Below are 9,499 nucleotides of genomic sequence, written 5' to 3' on the forward strand. Positions count from 1 at the left end.
AAACAACATAACTACCTACCACCACTCAAGGTACTGAGTATCCTCGGGCAGCCTCCCTATAGAGCTCCACCCACCTGCAGTCACAGCCAATAGAATTATGGGAGTAAAAGGCCGTCCAAACGTGCTGGGAGTTGTAGTTCTACAACAGCTGGAGACTCTGTTTATGGTCAAATAAATCTAATACTTGTTCAATGAGAAAAAAGCCCGATCCCGCACACTCCAAGGGGGCGGAGCAATCCCTATAAATAGGGGAATTAACCCCCGCAATGGCTGCTAACCCAACAGTACATAACAATGCACCCTGAGATGGTTCCTTCTCTTTATTCACTGTAGAAAAGACCGACGGACGGCGCCTCGTATTTAACCCTACAGCAATGGGTGGTGAGGGGGGCTACCCCGCGGAGCTTCTAGATGGCCGCTCACCATAAATGCGCATATCACCCACCATAGAATCGGGCTACCAATAGTGCGAGCCGCTGCTGAGTCGTCCTGAAGTTGAGTACTGGAGGCAGGAAAACCCTTGAAGTAGGCGCTGCTGACAGGATTACGCGTTTCGGGAGTGTCCTTCCCTTCCTCAGATCTGATAAAGGGAGGAATGCCCCAGAAACGTGTAATCCTGCCTCATCCTTCCTATAAGAGTCAGAGGATTTTCCTGCCTCCCTCCAGTTCTCTTTAGTCAGACGTTCATTAGTCAGAGGCTCTTTTTACTGTCAGTGTGGAGCAGTGATGGGTAACGTTAGGGCCCAATCCTAAACCTTCCCATAATACCGTCATCGGTGCAGCCGAGACATATTAACCCCTTGTGTGGGTCCCTTCCTGGAGTTAAACTGGCTGTTTTGCTTCTGATCGCGGTTCTTACGTTTTGGCGGGGTCGGTTACTTCGGCTGGTGTATAAGACAGGTTAGTGCCGCTCTCATCTCTTCTATTATCCTTACTTCCAATTCAAATGTAGATAGAGACAAGATTCTTATCTTTATTATCTTGTCTCTGACTTATTATCTTAGCTCTGACTTATTATCTCAGCTCTGTCTTATTATCTCAGCTCTGACTTATTATCTCAGCTCTGTCTTATTATCTCAGCTCTGACTTATTATCTTAGCTCTGACTTATTATCTCAGCTCAGACTTATTATCTCAGCTCTGTCTTATTATCTCAGCTCTGACTTATTATCTTAGCTCTGACTTATTATCTCAGCTCAGACTTATTATTTCAGCTCTGTCTTATTATCTCAGCTCTGACTTATTATCTCAGCTCTGACTTATTATCTCAGCTCTGTCTTATTATCTCAGCTCTGACTTATTATCTCAGCTCTGTCTTATTATCTCAGCTCTGTCTTATTATCTCAGCTCTGACTTATTATCTCAGCTTTGACTTACTATCTCAGCTTTGACTTATTGTCTCAGAGCTCTGTCTTATTATCTTAGCTCTGACTTATTATCTCAGCTCTGACCTATTATCTCAGCTCTGACTTTTTATCTCAGCTCTGTCTTATTATCTCAGCTCTGACTTATTATCTCAGCTCTGACTTATCTCAGCTCTGTCTTATTATCTCAGCTCTGAATTATTATCCCAGCTCTGACTTATTATCTCAGCTCTGTCTTATTATCTCATCTCTGACTTATTATCTTAGCTCTGACTTATTATCTCAGCTTTGACTTATTATATAACTTCTGACTTATTATCTCAGCTCTGACTTATTATCTAAGCTCTGACTTATTATCTCAGCTCTGACTTATTATCTCAGAGCTCTGTCTTATTATCTCAGCTCTGTCTTATTATCTCAGCTCTGACTTATTATCTCAGAGCTCTTACTTATTATCTCAGCTCTGACTTATCTCAGAGCTCTTACTTATTATCTCAGCTGTGACTTATTATCTTAGCATTGACTTATTATCTCAGAGCTCTGTCTTATTATCTCAGCTTTGACTTATTATCTCAGAGCTCTGTCTTATTATCTCAACTCTGACTTATTAGCTCAGAGCTCTGTCTTATTATCTCAGCTCTGTCTTATTATCTCAGAGATCTGACATACTAACTTAGCTCTGACTTATTATCTGAGCTCTGACTTATTATCTTAGCTCTGACATATCTCAGAGCTCTGTCTTATTATCTCGGCTCTGACTTATCTTAGCTCTGTCTTATTATCTCAGCTCTGACTTATTGTCTCAGCTCTGTCTTATTATCTCAGAGCTCTGACTTATTATCTCAGCTCTGACTTATTATCCCAGCTCTGTCTTATTATCTCAGCTCTGACTTATTATCTCAGCTCTGTCTTATTATCTCAGCTCTGACTTATTATCTCAGTTCTGACTTATTATCTCAGCTCTGTCTTATTATCTCAGCTCTGACTCATTATCTCAGCTCTGACTTATTGTCTCAGAGCTCTGACGTATTATCTCAGCTCTGACTTATTATCTCAGCTCTGACTTATTATCTCAGCTCTGTCTTATTATCTCAGCTCTGACTTATTATCTCAGCTCTGACTTATTATCTCAGCTCTGACTTATTATCTCAGCTCTGTCTTATTATCTCAGCTCTGACTTATTATCTTAGCTCTGACTTATTATCTCAGCTTTGACTTATTATATAACTTCTGACTTATTATCTCAGCTCTGACTTATTATCTAAGCTCTGACTTATTATCTCAGCTCTGACTTATTATCTCAGAGCTCTGTCTTATTATCTTAGCTCTGTCTTATTATTTCAGCTCTGACTTATTATCTCAGCTCTGACTTATCTCAGCTCTGTCTTGTTATCTCAGCTCTGACTCATTATCTCAGCTCTGACTTATTGTCTCAGAGCTCTGACTTATTATCTCAGCTCTGATTTATTATCTTAGCTCTGACTTATTATCTCAGCTCTGTCTTATTATCTCAGTTCTGACTTATTATCTCAGAGCTCTGTCTTATTATCTCAGCTCTGACTTATTATCTCAGCTCTGTCTTATTATCTTAGCTCTGTCTTATTATCTCAGCTCTGACTTATTATCTCAGCTCTGACTTATTATCTCAGCTCTGACTTATTGTCTCAGCTCTGACTTATTATCTTAGCTCGGTCTTATTATCTTAGCTCTGACTTATTATCTCAGCTCTGACTTATTATCTCAGCTCTGACTTATTGTCTCAGCTCTGACTTATTATCTCAGCTCTGTCTTATTATCTCAGCTCTGACTTATTATCTTAGCTCTGTCTTATTATCTTAGCTCTGACTTATTATCTCAGCTCTGACTTATTATCTCAGAGCTCTCTCTTATTATCTCAGCTCTGACTTATTATCTTAGCTCTGTCTTATTATCTTAGCTCTGTCTTATTATCTCAGCTCTGTCTTATTATCTTAGCTCTGACTTATTATCTCAGCTCTGACTTATTATCTCAGCTCTGACTTAATATCTCAGCTCTGTAATATTATCTTAGCTCTGACTTATTATCTCAGCTCTGTCTTACTATCTTAGCTCTAACTTATTATCTCAGCTCTGTCTTATTATCTTAGCTCTGACGTATTATCTCAGCTCTGACTTATTAGCTCAGCTCTGACTTATTATCTTAGCTCTGACATATCTCAGAGCTCTGTCTTATTATCTCGGCTCTGACTTATCTTAGCTCTGTCTTATTATCTCAGCTCTGACTTATTGTCTCAGCTCTGTCTTATTATCTCAGAGCTCTGACTTATTATCTCAGCTCTGACTTATTATCCCAGCTCTGTCTTATTATCTCAGCTCTGACTTATTATCTCAGCTCTGTCTTATTATCTCAGCTCTGACTTATTATCTCAGTTCTGACTTATTATCTCAGCTCTGTCTTATTATCTCAGCTCTGACTTATTATCTCAGCTCTGACTTATCTAAGCTCTGTCTTGTTATCTCAGCTCTGACTCATTATCTCAGCTCTGACTTATTGTCTCAGAGCTCTGACGTATTATCTCAGCTCTGACTTATTATCTCAGCTCTGACTTATTATCTCAGCTCTGTCTTATTATCTCAGCTCTGACTTATTATCTCAGCTCTGACTTATTATCTCAGCTCTGACTTATTATCTCAGCTCTGTCTTATTATCTCAGCTCTGACTTATTATCTCAGAGCTCTGACTTATTATCTCAGCTTTGACTTATTATATAACTTCTGACTTATTATCTCAGCTCTGACTTATTATCTAAGCTCTGACTTATTATCTCAGCTCTGACTTATTATCTCAGAGCTCTGTCTTATTATCTTAGCTCTGTCTTATTATTTCAGCTCTGACTTATTATCTCAGCTCTGACTTATCTCAGCTCTGTCTTGTTATCTCAGCTCTGACTCATTATCTCAGCTCTGACTTATTGTCTCAGAGCTCTGACTTATTATCTCAGCTCTGATTTATTATCTTAGCTCTGACTTATTATCTCAGCTCTGTCTTATTATCTCAGTTCTGACTTATTATCTCAGAGCTCTGTCTTATTATCTCAGCTCTGACTTATTATCTCAGCTCTGTCTTATTATCTTAGCTCTGTCTTATTATCTCAGCTCTGACTTATTATCTCAGCTCTGACTTATTATCTCAGCTCTGACTTATTGTCTCAGCTCTGACTTATTATCTTAGCTCGGTCTTATTATCTTAGCTCTGACTTATTATCTCAGCTCTGACTTATTATCTCAGCTCTGACTTATTGTCTCAGCTCTGACTTATTATCTCAGCTCTGTCTTATTATCTCAGCTCTGACTTATTATCTTAGCTCTGTCTTATTATCTTAGCTCTGACTTATTATCTCAGCTCTGACTTATTATCTCAGAGCTCTCTCTTATTATCTCAGCTCTGACTTATTATCTTAGCTCTGTCTTATTATCTTAGCTCTGTCTTATTATCTCAGCTCTGTCTTATTATCTTAGCTCTGACTTATTATCTCAGCTCTGACTTATTATCTCAGCTCTGACTTAATATCTCAGCTCTGTAATATTATCTTAGCTCTGACTTATTATCTCAGCTCTGTCTTACTATCTTAGCTCTAACTTATTATCTCAGCTCTGTCTTATTATCTTAGCTCTGACGTATTATCTCAGCTCTGACTTATTAGCTCAGCTCTGACTTATTATCTCAGCTCTGTCTTATTATCTTAGCTCTGACTTATTATCTCAGCTCTGTCTTATTAGCTCAGCTCTGACTTATTATCTCAGCTCTGTCTTATTATCTCAGCTCTGACTTATTATCTCAGCTCTGTCTTATTATCTTAGCTCTGACTTATTATCTCAGCTATGTTTTATTATCTCAGCTCTGACTTATTATCTCAGCTCTGACTTATTATCTCAGCTCTCTCTTATTATCTCAGCTCTGACTTATAGTCTCAGCTCTGAATTATTATCTTAGCTCTGTCTTATTGTCTCAGCTCTGTCTTATTGTCTCAGCTCTGTCTTATTGTCTCAGCTCTGTCTTATTATCTCAGCTCTGTCTTATTATCTTAGTTCTGACTTATTATCTCAGCTCTGACTTATTGTCTCAGCTCTGGCTTATTATCTCAGCTCTGTCTTATTATCTTAGCTCTGTCTTATTATCTCAGCTCTGTCTTATTAGCTTAGCTCTGTCTTATTATCTCAGCTCTGTCTTATCATCTTAGCTCTGACTTATCATCTCAGCTCTGACTTATTATCTCAGCTCTGACTTATTATCTCAGCTCTGTCTTATTATCTTAGCTCTGACTTATTATCTCAGCTTTGACTTATTATATAACTTCTGACTTATTATCTTAGCTCTGACTTATTATCTAAGCTCTGACTTATTATCTCAGCTCTGACTTATTATCTCAGAGCTCTGTCTTATTATCTTAGCTCTGTCTTATTATTTCAGCTCTGACTTATTATCTCAGCTCTGACTTATCTCAGCTCTGTCTTATTATCTTAGCTCTGACTTATTATCTCAGCTATGTTTTATTATCTCAGCTCTGACTTATTATCTCAGCTCTGACTTATTATCTCAGCTCTCTCTTATTATCTCAGCTCTGACTTATAGTCTCAGCTCTGAATTATTATCTTAGCTCTGTCTTATTGTCTCAGCTCTGTCTTATTGTCTCAGCTCTGACTTATTATCTCAGCTCTGTCTTATTATCTTAGCTCTGACTTATTATCTCAGCTTTGACTTATTATATAACTTCTGACTTATTATCTCAGCTCTGACTTATTATCTAAGCTCTGACTTATTATCTCAGCTCTGACTTATTATCTCAGAGCTCTGTCTTATTATCTTAGCTCTGTCTTATTATTTCAGCTCTGACTTATTATCTCAGCTCTGACTTATTATCTCAGCTCTGTCTTATTATCTTAGCTCTGACTTATTATCTCAGCTATATTTTATCATCTCAGCTCTGACTTATTATCTCAGCTCTGACTTATTATCTCAGCTCTCTCTTATTATCTCAGCTCTGACTTATAGTCTCAGCTCTGAATTATTATCTTAGCTCTGTCTTATTGTCTCAGCTCTGTCTTATTGTCTCAGCTCTGTCTTATTATCTTAGCTCTGTCTTATTGTCTCAGTTCTGACTTATTATCTCAGAGACAATGTAACACCACAGATAACAGTGATATCTCTCTGAGTACAGATAATGTATAGATGTGACCTGCAGTCCTATGTAACACCACAGATAACACAGTGATAACTCTCTGAGTACAGATAATGTATAGATGTGACCTGCAGTCCTATGTAACACCACAGATAACACAGTGATAACTCTCTGAGTACAGATAATGTATAGATGTGACCTGCAGTCCTATGTAACACCACAGATAACAGTGATAACTCTCTGAGTACAGATAATGTATAGATGTGACCTGCAGTCCTATGTAACACCACAGATAACAGTGATAACTCTCTGAGTACAGATAATGTATAGATGTAACCTGCAGTCCTATGTAACACCACAGATAACAGTGATAACTCTCTGAGTACAGATAATGTATAGATGTGACCTGCAGTCCTATGTAACACCACAAATAACACAGTGATATCTCTCTGAGTACAGATAATGTATAGATGTGACCTGCAGTCCTATGTAACACCACAGATAACAGTGATAACTCTCTGAGTACAGATAATATATAGATGTGACCTGCAGTCCTATGTAACACCACAGATAACAGTGATAACTCTCTGAGTACTGATAATGTATAGATGTGACCTGCAGTCCTATGTAACACCACAAATAACACAGTGCAATGTGCATTACTTATTAACAATGAAGAAATAGAGGAAATATGATGAAGTTTATTTTTTGCATAGGACTGCTGCCTAGTGCTCAGCCGGTGCGGTTGTTCCATATTTCGGTTATTGTACTTAGATTACGGGGCCGCACATTCTCCAGCCGTAATGAGGAATGTCCTAGGGACGTCCCGCCGCGCTCGCCTCCCGCTGACCCTTTTATTTGGGGATTACAACCTGCTGCCCCCTCGCTCCCCCAGAACACTGCGTCCTGTCACATGACCTGCGAGGGTTCAGAGTCAGACGCTGCTGGGAGCTCAGGAATTCTCCGTAACGTGGACCAGGTGATTTTTTCCATTGTTCCTTGTTGTTGATATGGGATTTGTGTCGCTCCTCAGTGCGATGTGATGGACACTTTGGTGCCCGATTTATCATGGGTGATCACAATCTATCTATGGGGGATCAGGGGGAGCAGACGTCACTGCCACTTTAAGTGACTTCTCAGAAGAAACTGTCAAAAGAAAAGACCTTTCAATCCTGCTCTACTATCTCTATCTATCACATACACAGCACACAGAGAAGAAGCAGCATGGAGGACATTATAGAGCAGTGTAATTATGGAGTGAAATATAACACTTACTATGTCCTTACTAGAAGCAGCAGCATGGAGGATATTATAAAGCAGTACTGAGGTGAGATACAACTATCACTAGAAGCAGCATCAGCATGGAGGATATTATAAAGCAGTACTGAGGTGAGATACAACTATCACTAGAAGCAGCATCAGCATGGAGGATATTATAAAGCAGTACTGAGGTGAGATACAACTATCACTAGAAGCAGCAGCATGGAGGATATTATAAAGCAGTACTGAGGTGAGATACAACTATCACTAGAAGCAGCATCAGCATGGAGGATATTATAAAGCAGTACTGAGGTGAGATACAACTATCACTAGAAGCAGCAGCATGGAGGATATTATAGAGCAGTACTGAGGTGAGATACAACTATCACTAGAAGCAGCAGCATGGAGGATATTATAAAGCAGTACTGAGGTGAGATACAACTATCACTAGAAGCAGCAGCATGGAGGATATTATAGAGCAGTACTGAGGTGAGATACAACTATCACTAGAAGCAGCAGCATGGAGGATATTATAGAGCAGTACTGAGGTGAGATACAACTATCACTAGAAGCAGCAGCATGGAGGATATTATAGAGCAGTACTGAGGTGAGATACAACTATCACTAGAAGCAGCAGCATGGAGGATATTATAGAGCAGTATACAGCAGTGTAGTTTTAGGTTGAGATATAATAATTATTTTTTTACTTATTAGAAGCAGCAACAGCAGCATGGGGGATATTTTAAAGCATGAGATACAACACTTACTAGAAGCAGCAGCAGCATTGAGGACATTATAAAGCAGTATATAGCAGTGTAAGTTTTGGGTAAGAAATAACATTTACTGTACACTTGCTACAAGCAGCAGCAGCAGCATGGAGGATATTTTAAAGCAGTACTAAGCTGTAAATTTGTGAGTTCGATACTGGAATGAGATACAGAGAGATGCAGCAGCAGCAGCATGGAGGGCATTGCAGAGCAGTGCATAGCAGTGTATTTTTTGGTCTAGATATAACACTTAATATATACTTACCAGAAGCAGCAACTGCATTGTGGATATTATAAAGCAGTAATGAGCAGTGTAATAGTTAGTTCAGCACTGGGGTGAGATACATCTCTTACTAGAAGCAGCTGCATGGTGGATATTATAAAGCAACACTGAGCAGTGTAGTTCTTAGTTCAGCACTGGGGTGAGACACATTTCTTACTAAAAGCAGCAGCAACATGGGGGACATTATAGAGCAGTATATAGCAGTGTAGTTTTAGGGTGAATTAAAACAATTACTATATACTTACTAGAAGCAGCAGCACCATGGAGAATATTATAAAGCTGTACTGAGCAGTGTAACAGTTGAGCACTGGGGTGAGATGTACCTCTTACTAGCAGCAGCAGCATGGTGGATATTATAAAGCAGTACTGAGCAGTGTAATAGTTCAGCACTAGGGTTAGATACATCTTTCACTAGAAGCAGTAGCAGCATGGAGGACTTTATAGAAAAGGATATAGCAGTGTAGTATGGGGTGAGTTATAACACTTACTAGAAGCAGCAGCAGGACTGGGGTGAGCTGCATCCCCTTTTTCAATGGTGGAGGTTCAGGAAGACTGTAAGACCATTGAAAAAGGGGACGCAGCTCCCCAAAACGCGTCTGGAGTTAAGACAACCCTGCACATCATCAGAGACAATCGTTACGGCATTGCCAGTCCTCACCTACCCTCT

Source organism: Hyla sarda, unplaced genomic scaffold (assembly GCF_029499605.1).
Source record: "Hyla sarda isolate aHylSar1 unplaced genomic scaffold, aHylSar1.hap1 scaffold_2304, whole genome shotgun sequence".
Classification (NCBI taxonomy): Eukaryota; Metazoa; Chordata; class Amphibia; order Anura; family Hylidae; genus Hyla; species Hyla sarda.